Raw genomic sequence first — 21,634 nt, forward strand, 5'->3', positions numbered from 1 at the left:
AACTGGCCGATATTGAGGAAGCCCCGTGCACGGGCAATTACGATTTGGACCGAGAGCACACGGGAAATCAACCCGGAGGCGTTGAAGGGACAGGAGCTTACATCGAACAGCTGGTTATCATGACCTTTCGTGATCCCGACGTCGCCTCCTCGCGCCAAAGCTCCGGCGTGGGTGGTGCGATCGCAGCCAAAAGGAGGAGAACCTCCGATACGCTTATTCGCGTTATGGTCTGGGGCCCAAGGACCTTATTAGGGACGATCCTGATCGCTAGGATGTTGCATACGCGCCACGCGCCAATCGGGAAAATTCGGCAACGAGTCGGGAGGGGGAACGAGGATCGAGTCGCCGTGCGATCGAGAATCGATGAGACACTGTCGCGCTGGCTCACGGTACGCTCGCACGTTTAAACCTCGCCGTTGTCCGAACACGCAAATTTACAACGCCGATCCGTCTTCGCGATTCCCGTCGCATCGTAAGCATAAGTGCTCGTGAGAGTTTCCCGCTGGGATTAATCGTGCATTCGGCGGCACCTACCTGCCCTGCAGCCGACTAGGGCCGCTTCCCGGAAGCCGTACCGGCGCAACCGAAAGAAAAGGCGAAACGGTAAGTCAGCCAGTGTTTCATCCGGTGTTCTCGCGAGGTGGCTCGACATTAACCGCGCGGGGCGGACGCTTCTCGTCTCGCCCTGGAATATTCGCGTATGCCGAGGTGCTAAGCGCCTCGTAATAGAGCCTCACGCCCGTCCGGGGCGTTTTGAGGTTAGGTTTCGGAGAGTTTTCCCCGGATATTGCGAGTACGGAAGTTTCCTCGGAGGAGTCGCGTTTCGTGAGAATAATCTCTATGTGTCTCGAATCCTGTATCGCGTCGATTACCGAAACGTAACTGTGCGTACCGTGCGTGTAATCTCGGACCGCCGCGACAGTCCTTTTCCGCGCCGCCCATCTGCGTTACACGCGATCTCGTCGACCGCGAGTCTCTCAAGTCGCGGTCTTGCACGACGACTCCGACGCGTGTCAAAATTTGATACGACAACCGCGCAGCGAACCTCCATCAATCGCGATCTTGTATAAAGAGCGCGGGCTCTCGGGTCACGGCCACGAGGCCGTAATTTTGTAATTACTGACCGATTAAACATCTCGAGCCCATATCGTCGTGAGTTATTTCGATATTCCTGTGAGCTCAGTCCTGCCGTGAGGATCACCCGAACGTTCCTGTGTCCGAATCCTGTGCCCCGCTTCGTGGTGCAATTTCCGTCCGCGTATTTCGAGGGTTCGACTTTCAGACCCGGCTTCTCTGGGTCCGGAGACAAAATCGCGTCTCGCGTGGCACTCTACAAGTGCCTGGCGCCCGAACAAATCGTGAAATTTGATACGTCGAATTCTCGGATTCCGTTGTCCCGGGCGGACCGCGCGTACTCGGCTAAACGCGGCCCGGCCTCCGTGCCTGTAAAGCCCGAGATTGATCCTTTTCACGGGCCTCTCAGCTCCGCAAAAAAGATCAACGTGACAGGCCATATATATAAAAACCACACTGTTTATGGTCTTAAAGCATCTTAAAGACGTCTTTTTAGGACGTAAGACTTTCACACACATACACTATGTATAAATACAATGGAATAAATACTCTAGATATTGTACTAGTATACCTACACTACAAATACAATGGAATAAACACTATAGATACTGTACTAGTATAAATACAATATGAATACAATACAATAAATACTATATGCAATGTCCGATTTTAAAATGGAAATGTTGCAATGCGTTTTGATCAAGAAATTCTATTACAGTTGACAGGTTTATTGTCACTTTGAGGTACAAAGCTGACGATCCTATCTTCAATTTAAATATCCTGTCTTTAATTTAAAAGTAAAAGTGAAAAAGTTACATACAATGATTTAAGAGTTCTAATGTACGTATTTCTCTCAGCTTGTTAAAATTATTAAAGTAAGAATAAACTATTTATGTGGCTCCAGTCACCTGCCATTAACAACGCACTGTTTGTTAATAGTAAAAACAACTATAATAAAATAGAGATGACAATCTTGTAAATGAAATATGCGACTGACCAAAAAATTCAACGTGTACCATAATACAATCAAGAAACGTGGGATTCTTTGATCAATAAGAAATAGTTGTGGTTGTTTAAAGTTACTATTAGAAATCGGACATTTCATAGGCAACGACCTAATACAATAGAATAAATCTGTGGTTGTCAGGAAGAACGCCGCAAGTCAAATACTTTCACTTTCGAGATATTGGCGTTTAAAATTTTGATCACTAATGCTTTGGCATAGGGCATCGGATAAGTTGCTGTATTTTTTTTAGCCTTTTGGATTAATTCTCATGACTTTTTTCTGGTAAATACATAAATACTATACATACTATACAGTTCAATTAATGCATAAACTCAATTTTTTAATAATATTTGACATGCGGCGTTTTTCCCGACAACCACAGAAATATGTTATAGGTGAATGCTACAGTATCAATACTGTTTCTATTCCGTGTTTGACCCACTCAAACGTCACACGCGCATAAAATTTGCAATCTAGCGACAGCACAGCGACAGCACAGCGACAGCAGACGATAGTATAGGAAACTCGTAAAGTTCAATGCCAAGGAAAATTGTGTATCTTTATCAATTTATTTCAACACATTCGGGATAGCGTGACTGGCTGATAAGGTCCCGAGTCCTGAGTAACGTTCTTATTTGCCGTCGCAACTCATTGGTCGGTCACGCCATAGTAATGAATGAAAGCACGAATCTACAGGGTGGTGGAAAAAGGCGGGGTCAATCTTCGAATACACGCGTCGTTCCCGTTCCAGTAATACTTTTTCGATCGATGCGCACACGACGTGCATACCGTGTATACTGAAAGGTATTTTTTGATAATTTGCAACCGTTGCGGAAGTTCCTGGTGTATACGAAATGCGCGGCAACTAATTTTTCTTCCATCAAGCGAGCCGCAAGTTTCGAGGCATAATCTTGCCCTCCTTGCTAGTCGTGTACGTTGAGGACTTTCCCGAGAATTTTTTCAAATCTGTTGTTCTTTTATTATATATTGTCGAAGTACTACGAAAGATATTTGAAAAATCAATAACCTAAATTTTAAATGCTACTATTTTATAATTAGGCAAGATTTTTAATTTACTTTGGTTCAGACCATATTCACACTGATTATGTTCTACCGTATAGAAAAATATACAGGGTGAGTCACCTAACGTTGCCACCTCAAATATCTTTGTTGTTTTTAAAGCCTGAGTATGAAGTCTACAAATAAGGGGCTTCGAAAATTAATAAGTGATTAACGAGTAGACGTTAACGCAAAATAATAATGTTCTGTGTCTGTTATATGGACCAGGAGCTACTTAGAAAGTTTATACGTACATGAGTAATTATAGTCACTGAATTCCTAATGAAAGGGACTATCATTGTAAGTGTTTAAAAAAGGGTGCTTCCATTTTAAAAAATGAAGGTGACCTTGATATCTCTAAAAAAATCACATAAAAACAAAAATATTTTTGGTATCATGTGAGCCGCACTGAACCATTCAACTTTGTCCTTCAGACATTTGACGTATCATTCAAAACAATAAAGATATTTGAGGTGGCAACGTTAGGTAACTTACCCTGTATAACTCGTGCAATCTTGATCGGTTTCACTTCTAAATAATAATGTACATACTTCGAATACTCGTAGACATGTGTGCAAAATCCTAATACAGAAAGTTTAATAGTTCTCTTGAAAAAAATTCTAAACAATATATTTCGGAATAATTGTAGTACCGTTGATAGCCAGGCCACGTGCTGAAGACGTGCACAAAATTTAGAGTTCAATGTACACAGTAGTCTCTCAGATATATCAATCAATTCGAGAAACGCGTTCAAAATGAAATTCTCCCATCGTCCCAGTAAATCACTTACCACGAATACGATTATAAAATGTTGGGAGTGTATTTTTGTGATGTTGTACTATCGATGTACCTTGGTGACAAATCGGCAAAAAAAGAAGTTAGCACTGCACGCGCATATTTAAATCGGTAGGACGTCGTATCGTGACCGCTTAATAAGCTTTATTTGGTTCCGTCGGCGCGCTACCTTATTTAAGGGAGAACAGCAGCGTCGGCAGTGTGGTAGTTAGTGGCGGTAGTCGGCGCAGCGGGGGCACCGGCATAAATATCAGCCGGCATTATTAATAACTCGGGGTAATTTTACGTAATTGAAAATGCCTAAGAAGGGCTGGACTGGCATTTTCCTTCGTAGGTATTCTCCCATTCCTGAACTTAATGCCGGCCTTTTTTCCTATTTTTCGCCGGGTCGGACTCTGGAAACTCGGCCAACCCGTATAATGGACTCCTTTCCTACGCCCCTGATTCTTCGTTTCTATCACATTATACACGCACATTACGCGAGAAATGAGAAATTCTGATTCATATCCTCCTCCTTTGATCATGGCGCTGCGCAAAAATAACGTGCTCGCGACACTGGCTGCTGCTAATATCGATAACTTACAAAGACCTTGCACTTACAATTAGATATCGTGTATTTGAACGTATATTAATAACGTACGTGTATACATGTATTTACATACACGTACAGTATGTTCATCAAAACTGTTAAGTGCTTGTCATTTTAAGTACACGAGTACACGTGCGTTAATGCATTCTCATTTTAATTTGTGTGATTTTTAGAACATTGATATTAATTTATGTGTCGAAACTATTCCACAATCTTGTTATTATTGGACAGCAACAATCAGTTGCGTACAATTATAGAAATTGTACTAGTAATTGTACAGAAATTGTAACTAGACTGCGGATTTTATGCATTTATGACAAAAATGGGTACATGTAATTTAAAGCAGTGGACATGTTAAAAATATTTAAGGACTATTTTCTTACACATATATATCTTTATATTATATATAAGAATATTATATCTTATATTGTAATTTTAAATTTATAAATATTTTATAAATAATTTATCAAATATTTCATTAATAGGATAATTAAAAGAACACATTTCTTATTTGGTTCCTGTGTCCTGCAATCAATGCAAACATCTTTCATTTTGCATAAAGGTCTGCAGTTTATTTATAGCTAATTTCTCATAAGAATATTAAAAATATACTAGTGTATGTATGATGTTTATGTTGTTCTTGTATATTAGTTCTTGCGACTCTTGCCATAGTCTAATTACGACAAAAATGACAGTACATGAACAAATACAATCTTGTTATTTTTATAAGGCAACACGTATTGGTCGCTTTTAATGCTCGGCACGTTTACCGTTAATAGCTACGAACGCTCCTAACATTGTTATTTTAATCATGTGAATTGTGCAGTCTCGCATAGCTCAGTTTATGAGTGTACTTTAGCATTTTATAGCAGATGAGAGACAAAATATACAGAGAACTATTATAAACTCGAATACTTTTACTGCTCCGCCTCTCTTAGAGCTCCAAACTCTAACATCCAGATATGCTTCTGACTGAATTAAGTAAATTGTTATATCCAAACAATTTTCGCAATACGTCTGACTGGCAAATCAGCAACTTCTCAAGTTCCATAAAAGCAAAGTAATTTTAAAAATGTCCTTCTTGCATATTCCAGAGCTTATCCAAATTTGGGGCAATGAATATATTGGAATAAAAATTCCTGTTTAAACATGACACGTAATATGAACAATTTCATTGTCAAAAATTCATAGAATTTGCATGTATAGTCTATTGTATGTATATGTATGGTTCTCTCTTCTATAGTGCTACATATAAAGTTTGGCAAAGTACACGTGGCCGATTATGTGATTCTAAGCTTAATTAGTGAAACTATCGTGTGCAAAGAAGACAAGCGTTTGCTTTCGCGCCTTTTACGATGGACCTTAATTTTTCGCCGGAAAATCTGCAAATAGTGGTAGTGGAAGTGTACACTTACTTTCTTCCAGCTACCTGCACCAGGGTTAAGCCCGCAGCTAACAATGTTAACACTAATCGTGTCAATGGTCTCTTTGACATGTTCGATTGTTGGCTGTTCGATGATAAACCCATCGAATGAAATTTTCGAGCGCGTCGCATTTCATTTTCGCAGTTTTCGAATTGTCATTTTCTACAACTATACCCTTTGTTGTAACAATTGAAACAATTTCAATTGAGAGGGACACCAATTACACTCATATTGTCGCTAAAATATTCTCATAAAAAAATGTAAATATTTAAAATCTTGTTTTATCTTCAATGAAATTTATTTGAAGTTTTTCATATTCAGTAATTATATAAATACAATTAAAATTATGAGTATAATAAAATGTGAAATATAAATATATGATCACAAACAATGTTATTAGGACCTTTCAAAAAATTATTTTACCTTATACATATATTACATAAGGTTAGATAACAAAATCTCCCCAAATGAGCATTAAAAACTAATTTACTAATACTAATTTATAATAAGAATGGTTGAAATTAATAAAATATAGATTTATCTGTTTTCAATATGAATAAACTCTAAAATGATATCTTTTGATTAAAACCCCCTTCTAGCTTCCAGGTACTAGATATACGTATTGAAAATTATGAATATCTCCTTAACTATTAGAACATACGATGGTCAATACATTTTTACGTAGAATTTGATACTCTATGCATAATTCACGATAAAAAATATAGGTGATTGCATTTTAAAAAGCAATACTGTTCGCAAGATCTCGGAAAAAACGACTTTCAGATGACCTTCACGTTCACCTACACCGACTTGTGTGCCCCGCAAATACGATAACTTTCTCCCCGAACATTCTTTGTATCTGTACTAATAACAAAACTATTAAGGGTGACAGAACTCATTTTTCCAACTCCGATTTTTTCGCAAGATATCAGCCCTGCTCGCTCGCAACACTCTTCCCGAAGCAGGCTGTATTTGGCGAAATTCGTACCGGAGACGGAAGAGGTAAAAATTGGTAAAACAATTTTTGTAGTATTCTTCGCAGCGAATCACGCTGGGTTCCCGCGGGACGGTTGGGTGGTAGACGTTAAAGTGTATGTGTGTGTGTGTGAGGGTGTTGAAGACGCGTGAACGAGGTTAAATCGAAAAGAACGAACGAACGAACGAAGGAAAGAAGGAAAGAAGGAAAAGAGCGAGAAAGGAAGGAAAAGAGCGAGAAAGGAAGGACGCAAGGAAAGAGGAAGGATTATTGCAAAAGTATTTCGGATATCGGTGGAGGCACGTAAGCCCCCGAGGGTCGCCCCTTAGGAGGCTCGCAGAGCTACACTCGAGGTAGGTGTAATCGTGGCTTGCGAACCTGTGCGAAATAGGGAGCTGCGAAACTGGGGGATGGCCAGGGGTGAGACAGAAGGGGCATCAGCCAGAAGAGAGGGTGAGAGGTGGCCGTTGGGGGGGAAGGTGGTGAGGGGAAAAGTGATTTCGACCATAACAGCTGCTCCTCTTAGAAGCGACAGCCAAGCTTTGAATGTGGTCGGGGAGTTTCAGCGGGATTCACAAGACTCCGGGCCCCGGAGTGATCCAAGGCGACTACGGGCGGCGGGGTAGGGTTAAGTAAATGTGTGCTCTTCGGCTGGAGGAGGTCTAAGATTACCGCGAAAAGGTCCAGAGGCTATAAGGGGCGTTGGGGGTGGGTGTCGTGGGTGTGGGGGGGGGGGGAGGCCGGGGGCGGGGGAAGGGGCGTTGTTACCGAGAAACTTCGACACAGTTCCTAACTGCGCCACGATCGAGACGTCATTGTGTTTCCGGCTCCGAATTCACAATAGTTATAACTCGGGAGGTCTATTTTCAAGTTATCCCGACGTGGAACCGGTCTCTCTTTCCCGCTACAATTTGCGCCCCGGATCCGTCTACCCGCGATCGAACACCGGCAAACTTGCGGACGTCTGTGCGAACTGTCGCGTTCGAGCTTTTATTTTCATTGTACGGTAGTGCCTCGCTCGTTGAAGCCCTCATTTCGTGCGTTGCCCGATGAGCCAAGAGAATCCAAATAGGGTATAGAATCGAATTCATACATGGCGTCTCTATTGTGGAGGGTTGAGCATATTTTTCTGAATTGAAAACACCATTTGTACGACACCAGAAATAATTCTTTTTTTTAGTAAAATTCTGTCTTTGTGGGTAATTAAAATGTCCCACCTCAGTCGCAACAAATAGGAGTTCGAAATTTATTTTCATATTACTTACTTCCACAGCGTGGTTAATACAGCTATCGATATGAGCGTGTGGTACCGCTTCGGTTTCACAATTTCTGGATTCGCCAGGGCGCGCGAGTTTCTCACTTTCATCCACCGACGTATCCAGAGCCCTAGCCGGGTTGAAGACAGATATTTAATAGCGGGTAATTCCCGGAACACCTACTCGGGCGATAATTGCCGCCATACGCTTCGCCGGCGTAGTCTACAACGGGGAAGGCGCGACGCAATGTAGGTGGCTCGTCCTAACAGCTTCCATTCAAACATAAATGAAAACACATATTGCTCAGTTTTTAAGGCCATTCGCCGGGGTGTCGAGTGCTCCAAGCGCGTTTCGCGGCTAGTATAATTAAAAAATTCCAACGATGTATCAAATTAAATGCAGTGGCTCGCGAAAGTATTCGAACACGCTCGCCACCGGAACGTTGAAAAACAAACGCGCACACGATGCACTCACTATTTCAAGGTAGAATTACAGCCACGGTAACATATAGTTATCGAGATTATATGTGCGAAATTTTAAGCGGATTGGATAATACTTGTAGCAGTTACTACACGTTATACAGGGCGAGACACCTCCAAAAATATGCTGGACGGAACTTTCTTTTATTTTTTGGCAGGTGGTTGCGTGGAGAACATATGAAGGTCGACTCTGTTTTTTGAAGTAGAATGATATACATTTCTATGCGCTATCTAACAGGTCGTTTTCAAGGTCGTTGAAGGTCAACTGCGATTGAGAATATTTTACCTTGAGGAACGCTCGCTATTAAAACTTACTAGACAAATGAACATCATAATTCACACGGTGTTGAAATGTCACCCTTGCTCGAAGCTACGAACACCAACCCCAAGTTGTCAAGAATCGTAACTGAAAATAATAGGACATTAGACATAGGAGGGAAATAAAACTGTGACGACCAGACTAGTTCAATTATTTAGAGCAGTCGACCGTCAAACGAAAGATTCGTGTTCGAATCACGGTCCAATAGATCGTCCGGTCCCTCTTCTCTCTACATATTCCGGACGAACGGAAACTTCATCTCCGAACAAGCTTGGATTGTACATATCAAAAAAGCTTCCGCCAAAAAATATTCCGGCTTGATCTGTTTGCAAAGTGCCAGAATTCTCATAAAAAGTCTTGCAAGAATGAGAACTCGTTTATAAATAATAATAGTGTTTCTTGAACGAAACACTTCCGAATATATGCATTTTGAAATCGGACGATTCATATATGCAACGACCTGATAAAATTAATTTACTAAAATATACATTTTCTTTCGATCTCAGAGAAACAAATCGCACCCCCGCGAGAAAAGTGACACAACTCAAAAATGCAGCATTTAAGAAAAATCAACTGAAAGAATACTATAAAACTTATACATACTTTTCAATGGCATAACCTTAAAATTGCCATTTCTTGAGTTGTGTCACTTTTCTTGCGGGGCTGCGAAATGAAACATGGAGAAGCGTCCTATCGTTTTGTCCCGGACTGTATAAGTATCGGGCCGCATGTAAACGAACGTACATGCACGTACACGTGTACGATGGACACATACGTGGGCCGTGGGTGGACGTGCCAGTAGGTACATTAAATGGGCAAAGTCAAGTGTCGAGTTCCCGAGAGTTCTTCTATCTCGCGTAGCAAGTTCAACGAGTGTCGGCGCTCGATAAAAGTGTTTCTCTTTTCCCCCGTAGTTTATACCGAAGCCATGGCTGAAACTTTTGCCTTCTTGACCAGCCGTAGTCGGTTACGCTTCCTTCCTTCCTTCCTTCCTTCCTTCCGTTTTTGCGTTCCCTCGGCACCCATACGAACACCGATAACAATGAAATCGTATCGTCTTAAGGGTAGTTTTGCAGGACATTAATAATTCAGCCTTACCGTGAACGCAGTGATTTATCCGAGTCTGTTATCGAAACTAGGATGTGTTTCTTCGTTACCTCTCCAGGCAGGATCTAATGTGGAATTTTGTCGAATTGAACGGATCGGAATATTCGACCACGACGACGATGGGAAACATTCGAGGAACTTGGTAACTTTCCATCATTTTATCTTATCAAGCCGTGTAGCCGTTCCGGCAACGAAGACAAACTTTGCCTTCAATTATACCGCCGAACGAGAATTTAAAAATTAGCCGAGAGTTTTAAACGCTTTCCCGAGGAAAGGGACCACCGAGGAACGACGCTGTAATATAGTGGTGGCGAAAGGGAGAGAAATTAGCCGATCGTTGTAATTTCATAAGGCCGCGAAGAAATGGTCCGAGGTGATGGAATTCTTGCTGGTGACCAGCAAACTTGCTTGTCAATTGTGGCGGAGAATGGGCAAATATGCTACTTTGTTCTTCGAATGGCTTGGGAGGTATCTGAAGTGATAATAGCCGTTCATCCAACTCCAATACTGCAAGCCGTTTCAGGTACCTCTTTTCAAAAAACAGACATTCGTTAGTTCTTCGCGGAAAAGATGTAGAAAAATCGGTTTTTATTTTTTTTTTAACTACGGCGCACCAAACCACATAAAATCTGAAAACATTCATGAACAATACCAATAACAATATATCGGTACTGTAAAAGTATAAATGTTGTCACTGTAGAACTTCCACATGTGAAATCTGCATCTTTTCGATTTTTCTGAGGTTTTTGATTTTTACTCGAGCAGGATTTTTAATTTAAAAATCTGAAACCAATTGCAGAATATGTATTTGGGTCCTTGACATGTTCCAGAGTTTTCTCAGAATTTTTAAACATCATTAACTAGGAAAAATAGGCCAAAAATTGGTTTTTCTATTTTACCCCGTAACTATCCTCCCCATCGAGATACAGGGTTGAAATTTTACTCAGTACATTTTTTCTTGATGCTTTATCGATACAATTCGGCCCAAGGGCACTTTTGACCATCTTATCCGGCTATTGGATAATCTTTTGGATAATGTATAATGAATAAATAAGTATTTATGTATCATTCACTTCTGCAAAACGTTGTTGAAAGTAATTCCGCATAATTTCCGGCGTAGCGGACGACGTTCATTTTTCCCGCGGACACGCGGATAAGGTAAACGAAATGAAAAACAGATTTACAACAGGCATTACAGCTGGTTACGACGTCGCGGCATCGGAATAATAAAACGTGGCAATGAAAAAAAATGGCGGACCGTAAAATAAAGATCCTGCGTATTACCCGGAAATTTTCACGCGATGAGCCATTTACACTCGAAAGCCTAGCAATTTTTAACGGTCGATCTACATGCAACCGACCTACCTATACATATATACACACAGGGGGATATAGAGTCAGATATGCGCGTGAGAACTGTAAATTAACCGTGGCGCGTCGAGCGGGACTTTATAATCCGGAAATTAAAGGTGTATTATATCCGGGCGACGGACCAACCTCTGAGAGAGAAAGAGAAAGCGAGCGAGAGAGAGAGAGAGAGAGAGAAAGAGAAAGAGAGTTGGTAGTCGTGCTGGCTGACGAAAGGTGCAGACGTTTGTAGTAGGGTAGGAAAAAGGAGATGTGCTCGGGGGTCGAAGTAGAGGAGAAGCAAAAGGAAGCGGCACGGCGCGGCGCGGCGCGGCGAAAGTGGGCGAAACCAGAGGAGGTTGCAGAGGAGGAAGCTCGATATACGGGAAATAGAAGAACCGAGAGAGGGCGAAGTGCTAACTTTTCTTATAAGATCTAAAGTTTCCGCGTGCTAAGACCCTTCGCTTCTCTTCTCCTCCTTCGTCTTCGTCTTCGCCTTCGCCTCGCTCCTCCTCCACTTCGTTCGTCTTCCATTTCCTCTCCTCATCCTACTGTTCCACGTCCTCATCCTCCTCGTCCTCCTACACCTCGCGATCCATCTCCCTTTTTTCGTATTCATCTGCAACTCGCACCCGTTCAATCCGCGGAACCATCTACAACGGAGAGAGAGACGCGCCGCCGGAAATATTAGAGCTTTAAAACGTCGTTATTAGTTTACACTTTGAACCCGCTCTGAATAACTTTTCGAGCACCTTTCACGATATTCGAAAGGTTACCGGTTACTGAAATTTACCTTTCGCATACCGGAACGACCGAACGCGATTTATGGCCAACCTTTAACCTCTTGCTGACTTGACGATAACTTTTCCGATCATTAGTTCACTTGTTTTAGCAATTTGCGTTACTGATTCATTGATAATGCCACAATTCTTACCGATCGGTTCTTGCCACATTGCTCATTGCCAATTACAAAACTTCTTTATTTTTCATGGGACTATCGCCAACTTATTTGTGGCATTTTTCTGATCAAAATGACACTAAACACGATATAATTTCAACTGTATTTAGTGGCTCAATTGATGATGAAAGTTTCGGGCGCAAGGAAGGACAGCGTATGGGAAAGAAAGAGACGCGGAGAGTCGCAGGTCGTCGCAGTCGCTTCGGCTGCGGTCGGTCTCTCTTTTCACGCGCTGTCCTTCTCTACGTTCGGCTCGGTCTTTCAAGCTCAAAAAAAGTGTCCGTCTACGAACTTTGCAAACGAACCTCCCCGAGACTTTTGCGACTATAGAGGATTTACTGTAGTGTCTGTCAACGAACTGTGCAAACGAACCTCCCCGAGACTTTTGCGACTATAGAGGATTTACTGTAATCTTGATGCTTGCGCCTTACAGTATAAATAATATTATATTCATAGTTGAGTCCAACGTGCATATTTTATCTATTTGAATTTCTAATAACGAGTGTTCGAAACGCTGTTGAATCTAACGTGCACGTTTTATTTGTATGAAATTCTAGTAGCAATCGTTCGAACACTTTCGTGAGCCACTGCATCTTCGTTTCGGTGCGTCCGTATCTGTAGGAGGAAATGTTAGCGATCGTTTGAAAAAGCACGCGGGCCAACTTGACCGCGGCGTACCTCGTGTCGCAGTAATTCGTAGCCACTCGATCGTAACAGCTCGAAATCAACGACGAGCGTTAGCGAAACGGCAGAATTCCATGTACAGTCGGAAATGCCATGGAGTGGTGATCAAACTATTGCTCGTATCCGACGTGTACTTGACCGAGTATAGCCGTGCGCGGCCGCTTGAAGAGGGGAAGATTCAAAAGCAAGCAAGCCACGGAGCAACGGTCACCAATTAATTAGTACCTAAATTGGCCAATCATCGATCTCTCGCTCCATCAATAAACCAAATCGAATGATGATTACTGATTACAGAGAACCCTGCTGGGATATGCCCTCTCTCTCTTCCCGTCCCTGCTACTCTATCGCGTCGATACCCTGGCTACTAATAGATTTCTCTATTGGCTTAATCAATTTAATAGGGATAATGTTTACGTTCAAAAGCGTGCCCTATAATCGTTTCGCTATCGGGCCAATCGAAACGATCCCCCGGAAAATCCAGTTTCCCGTGAGCACCGCCGTTATTTTTTATTCGATACTGTTGAGAATCGCTCGGCGTCCAAAATTTCGTATTCGATCCGTCGGTGACTGGTTACAAAAGAGTGGCGGAAGCTTAGTAATCGAATAGGTGGTGCAGTGTACTACAGTAACGGTACATTGTGTCCAGTACCTCGAGGAAAGAAATAAAACGACAACTGTCCGGTGATTGAATTGTTAAACTCACTTCCGTAGATTTTACATTGAAACAGTCGATTGTTATGAATTTAATATATTCGAACCTTGCTGCTTGCTACACTCGCTTCTTATTTTCCTTTTACTCGTTCTGGCATCAGAAATGCGTTTGTTCTTGTTTCTAATCGTTTTCTTTTTATACTCTTATCAGCATATTCGTGACATTTTTCTGATTAAAACGAGCCCAAGCATGAAACGGTTCGGAGCACAATTGCTTGTGTAATTCACGATTCATTGAAACCTCGATTTATCCAAACTAGTGCTCGAATAATCGACCAGTTGTCTAAGCTACAATACTAGATTAAATTTTCACTGATTCGCAGAATGAATCACTTTAGATTCAAGTGTTTACATTCAGATATCGTCGGTTCGGATAATCGAGGTTCCATTGAATCGTGATTTACAGAGCCAAATGTGGTCTAAATTGTCCCGTGTTTGGTCTCGTTTTATTCGGGACAACGTCGCGAACGCGTCGATGAAAGTTTCATAACGAAATAATTAAAAACAAAATAGTTGTTTGCAAGTTTCTTTCACAAATACCGAGACATCGCCGTATGTTTTTTCGTAGTTTCGATATAAATTGTTATCAAAGGAACACGTTCACCGGCACGTAACGGGGAATATTATACAAAAATATCAGGAATGATTTTGCTGAAGAAAAACGGTAAAGGATATCGTGTCGCAGACACTTTCTGGCTCTCCGCGCTATTTAAGAAAATGATATCTCGTCCCTACACATATAGAAGATAGGAGAGAAGCGGTATCAGAACAGAGGCGAGGCAAGGAAAAGTCACGTCAGGTAGCGCCGGTGTTAGCATACATCGAACGGGACCGATTTTACTATTCTAAACATCCTGCGGAGGGGCTGAACGAGCAAAAAGAAAAGGAAGGAGCGCGCGTCGTTGGAATGTGACAGCAGTAAGATGAACCGGAACGTTGGTAAAAAGATCGAGCCGATCTAACGGGTGACTCTGCTACGCTTATTTGACACTTGGAACGACAAACGGCCACCTTATTACCTTCCCATCGTCCTTCTTGTTCTCGGTCGCGTCGTTTCCTTGAAAGCCCCGAAGGAATCGATTTCTGGAGGACCACTCTGACACCTACTCGACGCAGGAATTCATTTCGAAAAGAATTTTGATGCCCGACACGTCGAGTGGCTTGCACTGGACCACCGCACTCGAAACGGAACACTCCATAATTCTCCATTTCAGTGTCCCCCTCGCAAATATTCCGAGATTGGCTCCACTCTCCCAGGACACCGATCTTTTTCCTGAAAACCATCCAGCTTGTTTGCCATATTTTTTTAATGGACCAACGAACTAACATGAAACTCTACGTAAGCTTCTATTATTCTTTTATTAAGCCGCATGAATTTTTCCAGGATGTTCTACATGTTTAACTTGATTGCCGAAGTTGGACGTAATCGTCACTGTATCTTGCAGAAATGGCTTTGGGAAAACGGCTCATTGTAAATTTTATATCAAAGTTATATTCCCCTCACGTTTGAATTTCTTCCTTTCCAGTGAGAAACATCGAATTTCTTCACATGTTCGAAAATTGGAAAGGTGTAACTAATTTGTATGGGCTTGTATTATATTCTTACTCTATTTTTATAGAATTTAATCATTGTATTAGATGATTGCATAAGCCCGTGCCCGATTTGAAAATAAAATTCAATGGTCAAATTTTAAAGAGTACAACTTTCCTAATTGTATAGAAAATTTAACCATTTTTTAATTTTAATTTAACCAATCTTCAACCAAATCTTTAAAATTTAACCATTGAATTTTATTTTTAAATCGGGCATGAACTTATGCGATCATCGAATAGTATATCATTATATTCTATTAAATATTCTGTCTTATGCAAAGTAAAAAATGGTTGCATCAACTGCAACATATAAAAATTTCTTCCGTTTTTTAATAATTTTGTTCATTGATTCAACATCGACGTTCTTAGACTGTTTAAATCTGTCTACTGTTTTAAATTGTAGCTACTGAGTGTCATAAATGTACACACAATCCGTAGTCTAATGTTGCAAAACCCTGCAAAAAAGTTTCGAAAAATTTTAAAAATAAGAAAAAATTTCTCACTTAAACAGCGTCGTGCACGAAATGAATTTGTGTATTCAATTAGTGTAATTTACGAAGAATTCCTGTATTCAACGATTTAACGAATAGGTATAATACATAGATCGAATCCGTGCAGACGTTTCTATGTAATAACGTAGAATATGGTTTCACGGAAATTAATTTTCGAAATTCCGTCGTTCCGATCTTCGGGTTTCGTATTTCTTCGGGGCGAAGTATCTAATATGCCGTAAATGAAGGCTAAACTACGTGCATTACCCGCTAATACCTAATCGTATCCCCTAATAGGTATTGCATTAATCGTGTATGCAAGAGAGGGCCGCATATACGCCTGCAATCTCGCCTCTCGTGATCAAGAAAGGCCTATCATCGATGAAGGGACCGACAGGTTCCTCGTAATTGCAGCTACGATTCGACGTTGAATATGCAATCGTTTAATAGCCAGCTAACTCGATCGTTTCTCAAACTTTTTCGAGCCTTGTCGACCTGCAAAAAATTCCCCGTAATAACCAGCCTGCAAAATTAACCGAAAGCATCAGCTGCAAAAATAAATTTCTTTCGAATTTTTCAGCGAAATAATCGTTTCATTACAGATAGACTGTGGATCTTTATGCAAAATAAAAATTTTCGGAATATTGATGCAAGCAACAGAAACCTAATTCAGTTCGTACTTTTTTTTTAAATTTTAATAGAGTGAAAATGTTGTATGGACATTTTTAAATTAATAAACTAGATGATGGAATCGGAGGCAGTGAAGAGAAAATAATTTTCAAATGCCAATATGTTATTCTCAACTTTTTAGGGTCGTTTTATTTCATCTACTTCAATTTTTTCATAACTGAAATTCAATCATAAGTGTTCGACAAAATTATTATTACTGATTGCCTGACGAGACGTCATGTTCATTTAAATTTCTAATTTTCTGCCAACCAGTTTACATAATTAACTGTTCATATTAGATTTATATTATGTTAAAGCCAATAGATCACTGCTATAAATGATAGCTTACTGCTAGATTATGGCCGTATACATAAAAACCACATTGTTTATGATCTTAAAGACGTTTTGTTAGGACATAAGACTTTCAGACCTAAAATAGACGTAAAATGGACTTTCAGACGTCGTGTGCTATCTGGTAACTATACGACGACTATAAAAATAAAAATTCTCTGCATTAATTTCAAGCTACAGGAGCTACATAGCCACGTATTTTCTTAATCATTATAATAAGTTGGACATAATACAACCGCATACAATGTCTTATTATTTCCATCTTGTTAAAATTACTAAGACAAAAATGAAAATTTCATTTAGCTCTTGTTTGTATTATTTATAGGAGCTTTTAACGGTTTCGTAGTTTATTCCAAAACTGATTCTAAATACAAATTCAAACGAACGTCGTCGTTAATAACAAATCGATCGTCTGCTCATAACGACGACCAGCGAGATGAGCAGACGATCGCCTAATCGACTCAGCTGGTCGCCGACGATCGATCGGCATCAACACCAACGCATCTAACATCTAATTCATTCCTACATATTATACAATTGATGCAGACAATTTTTATATCACATAAAGATACGCAGTCTAACAATGATACTTGAAAACCATAAAAGAAAAACCGCTGAATTAGCATTTATTCAAATGGAGCTGTATCGTGCAAAATTAATCAGAGAAAAATCATTCGTACACCAAGTGTGCAAGTTCCAATTTTGATGATCCTCGTTTACTCTGTTGCTTGTTTAACGTTATCGTTTTATGTCCCCAGTATAAACAGAAAGGAACCAGTTTTCCATCGAACACAGCAGAAAGACGAGACGGAAATGTTCCATTTCGTTCGTCCGCTGATAAACCGTGCGCCTTTAACGACAACAGCGCATTTGAAATTCCGAGATACATTTAAATTCGATAAGCTTCGATGTAAATTCAGCCGTGCCAATTCGATTAGGCATTACGCAGCGCATAGTCAATTAATAAACGCCGGTGTGTAACGAACCTCGAGTCTCTCTCCGAGACTTTATATGTATACATATGTATACATGCACGCCAGCGGTGGCAGCGTTGCACAATTGTATCATCAACAAAGTGACCGAGACTCGTGGAGCATACGATGCTTCATCGAATCGAACGGGAAGACAAGGAACTGTGAAATCAACCATACTCGCCAATCAGATGTTCATGTGAGTACATGACAGAAGCAATAATCAAAAGGTCTCTTGGCGATCTCCGTTTAATATCGTGTACAATGAGATATACAGAGAAACAAATATTTACAAGCTTCGACAAAGGTTAATGTATCTCAAAGGTCCACCTTTCGCTCCTTCCACGCTTATTCACCTCTGAAGATTAAGTCGGCTTCCAGTTCGGATAATCGAGGCTCCACTGTATCGTGGATTAAACGAGTAAATACGATCCGAATTGTGCCGTGTTTGGACTCGTTTCAATCAGAAGGATGTAAGCTAACTAAGTAACACGACAGAATAACAATAGTCATTGTAAATAAATTAATAGAACAGTCGGGGACAAAACAGGTTCTTCCTAATAAATGCTGCAAATTCGAACGCCTCCAATAAGTTTCAAAATTTTTTCTCGCGAATGGAACTACCACAGATTTGAAAATCGAAGCCACCTCTTTGCAACGATACCTTAAAAATTGACGTACGATTTTTAACACTGTTCTATGAGACAAAAATGAGAAACTTGATTTGACGGCACACCTCTCATTCAAAGCTCGATAAAATGGTTTTAAAAAATCGTATGCTACTATCCAATGCGTCGTTATAAAGAGGAAGCTTCAATCTTTCAATCTATGGCGGTTTCAATCATGAGAGAAAATTTTCAAACTTTTTACAGACGTTTCTGTACATACAATATACATATATCATTTTTGAGATAAAAGGAATCTTCAGTTTCTCGAGTACTACATCATAGGAAAAAATCTTCTAATAAAATGAACAATGGATCACGAAACTATAGGTTTCTAGCTTTAAAATGAGTCTAAATTGATGGTCGTACGATACTTTTTATCAAAATTATTACGGTTTAGATTACGGCAATTTTTTGAGAATTTACTGATCAAACACTTTTAGGATTCGCTGCGCATAATCGTGCGAGTACTTTCGACAGTCGACGTCAAGCCCACAACAAATGATGAACTGGAAGCTTAGGGTAGCTGGGAAACGGTGTGAAACGAATTATTTGCACAGGTTTTACTCTTACTTTCAACGGGCTCTATGAAATTGTCCGAGCAGTGGTATGACAGGGTTAAATGAATACAGCCACGTGAATGGCGACCGATTTAGGAGTAGTTTAGTGGAAAATTGCGTTAACTCTACCACATCTGGCTCATTTTGTGGGAATGGGATTTGGGAACAGCGCTGGTCGTCTGTGTCGTCTCTGTGTCTACGTACCTGCGGACTTGTACGTATGTGTGCGCATTGGTGTAGGTGCACGCATGTATATCGAAATTCGCGTTTAACGAGAGAGAAACGCCAAAAACGTCGATCGTTTGGTCGGTCGGGGAGAGCGCGCGCAACCTCCAATTCTTCCCGTTCTTTCTTTTTCATCTATCCCGCTCGTTTTTCGATTCGGTGCCGAGACAATGAAGTCCTTATCGCCAATGGCAATCGCTTCGAAAGCCAATGCTCCCCGGAACCCATGTATTTCGTCCTGCGCTTTTCCCCCATTTTTCAATACGTCCTTTTTATTCGGTTCCAAACGCTGCTTTCCACACTTTTACCGTGAATTCGACGCCTTTGACCGCAATACGCCGCCACCTGCAACAAACCACTCCTTCTCTCTCCCTCTCTCTTAGTCGCTTTCCTATCAACCAATACGTCGGATTATCCAACAAACGGTCCGCACTGCTTCTCAACCGACGCCACAGTGGGGCATTTGCACTGAAAAGCTGGTCAAGAGTCGAAATTTTTATTTTATCACAAATGAGTGAAACTTTTCTCTCGTGTCCCTGAATATACAGGGTGAGCCACCTAACTTGATCACCTCGAATAACTTCTGAATTATGCGTTGTACAAAAACATTATATTTAAATTCAAATATCTACAGAACTAATCATTTTTCGACATGCTTGGATCAATTGTCCCATCTGATTGTACCACGTAACGATCTGTAGAAATAATATTTTTGTACGTTGTGCTAAATGTTCATGTTTATATGTGTATTTGAATCGCATTGGAAAAAAATGACGCAGTAATAGGTGAGTTTGCCCTATGACTCATTCATCGACTCACTGTGAACGGGAAAAATTCGTTGAACTAAGTTTGCTTCCCGATTTCGGCCGGTGAACCTCGGGATTAGCCTAAGCGCAGCGATACAAACAAGCAGCAGTTAGCGATAACTATGCTGGTGGTGGTAGCTGAAAAGGATGAAAGTTGTTAAAGCGGCGGAGGAAGGCAGTGATCGAGCGGTTGCGACTTAATGAAACTCTTAAGTACTGACTATTAATATGGCTTTCAAACTACCAAGACCCGTTTTATCCTCTAGACTGCTTGGCTCCTCTTTTTCTAGCCTCGGCCCTTTCGCGTCTTTCGCGCACGAACAGGAAGACAATGAACGTAGAATGTACGCTGGGAAACGGTTCAGGATGGACTACACTTGTATAGAGGTGTGCGGGTGGTCGTACAAGTGTATATGCACGAAGCGAAGAAATAGGACTCACGGTTAATGTAATTCTCCGATATTCACGCGATTATCAGATATGCATACCATTTGCATAAAGCAAACGGTTTCAAGGCGACGCGACGTATCAATCTGCGCGGGAATTTTCTGCTCGGAAATACTGAGTTCTGCAATAATGTATTTTTCTTTTGTCAAGGGGGTGACTTCGTCTTCGGTATTATCGACACGATCGTCTCCAGATATCTCCTGACATCAAAGTAATTTACTTGGACTGCGGATTTTATGCATTTATGACAAAAATCGGTAGAAACATAACGAATATTATCTTATGAGTTTAAAATAAAAATAGCCTGATCAAACTGTAACACCATTAGAAGGATTGAAGTTGCTATATTATTTTCAACTTCCTACAATTATTACAGCAGGAAATATAGATGATTGCATAAGTTCGTGTCCGGTTTGAAAATAAAATTCAGTGGTTAAATTTTAAAGATTAGTTAAAGATTTGGTCAAAGATTGGTTAAATTAAAATTAAAAAATTGATTAATAAGTTGTATTTTTTTTAATTTAACCATTGACTGTTATTTTGACAATATTCCTAGTCAATTTTTATTTTGGAGAAAGATCCACAGTCCAATTGTTATCGACGTTTTAAAGGAAGAGGTGACTTTTATTTGTTTCGGGTGCCTTCTAATTTTTGCAGTATATTGATCTTACTAAGATTAATAATTAGACTGTGGATTTTATGCATTTATGACAAAAATGGTTACCTATAACCAGTGTCGTCAGATTAAGACTCCCCCCCCCTCTACCCTTCCCCTTCCCCTTCTACGACGTTATTCCCCCACGCTTCTTATCCGGTAACGATAGAGAGAGGGTAACTGTACTCCCCTCAATTCGAGTCAATTCCCCTGATCTGGCAACAACGCGTACAATTCAAAGCAATGGACACATAAAAAAGATTTAAGGACATCAGTGTATCAGTTTCAGCTGAATTAAATAATTAGAAAAAGAGACAAATCTTTCTTTCTTCTAGCTTTATCGTAGCAATTATTTCTTGAACTATATGTATAAGTGGTACAAATCCTAATGAAGTTCGGTTCAAGCATCTGTATTAC

General features: G+C 40.6%; 1 long non-coding RNA gene across 2 annotated transcripts in view; it reads left to right on the plus strand.

Moving 5' to 3' along the window:
• Positions 1-383: 383 nt before the first annotated feature.
• Positions 384-21,634, plus strand: part of LOC143217784 (uncharacterized) — an 82,630-nt gene continuing 61,379 nt past the window's right edge. For both annotated transcript variants that reach the window (XR_013010897.1, XR_013010896.1), the window contains exon 1: positions 384-603. This is a non-coding gene — a long non-coding RNA (uncharacterized LOC143217784). The remainder of the gene's footprint in view (positions 604-21,634) is intronic.

Source organism: Lasioglossum baleicum, chromosome 18 (assembly GCF_051020765.1).
Source record: "Lasioglossum baleicum chromosome 18, iyLasBale1, whole genome shotgun sequence".
In the NCBI taxonomy this organism is placed as follows: domain Eukaryota; kingdom Metazoa; phylum Arthropoda; class Insecta; order Hymenoptera; family Halictidae; genus Lasioglossum; species Lasioglossum baleicum.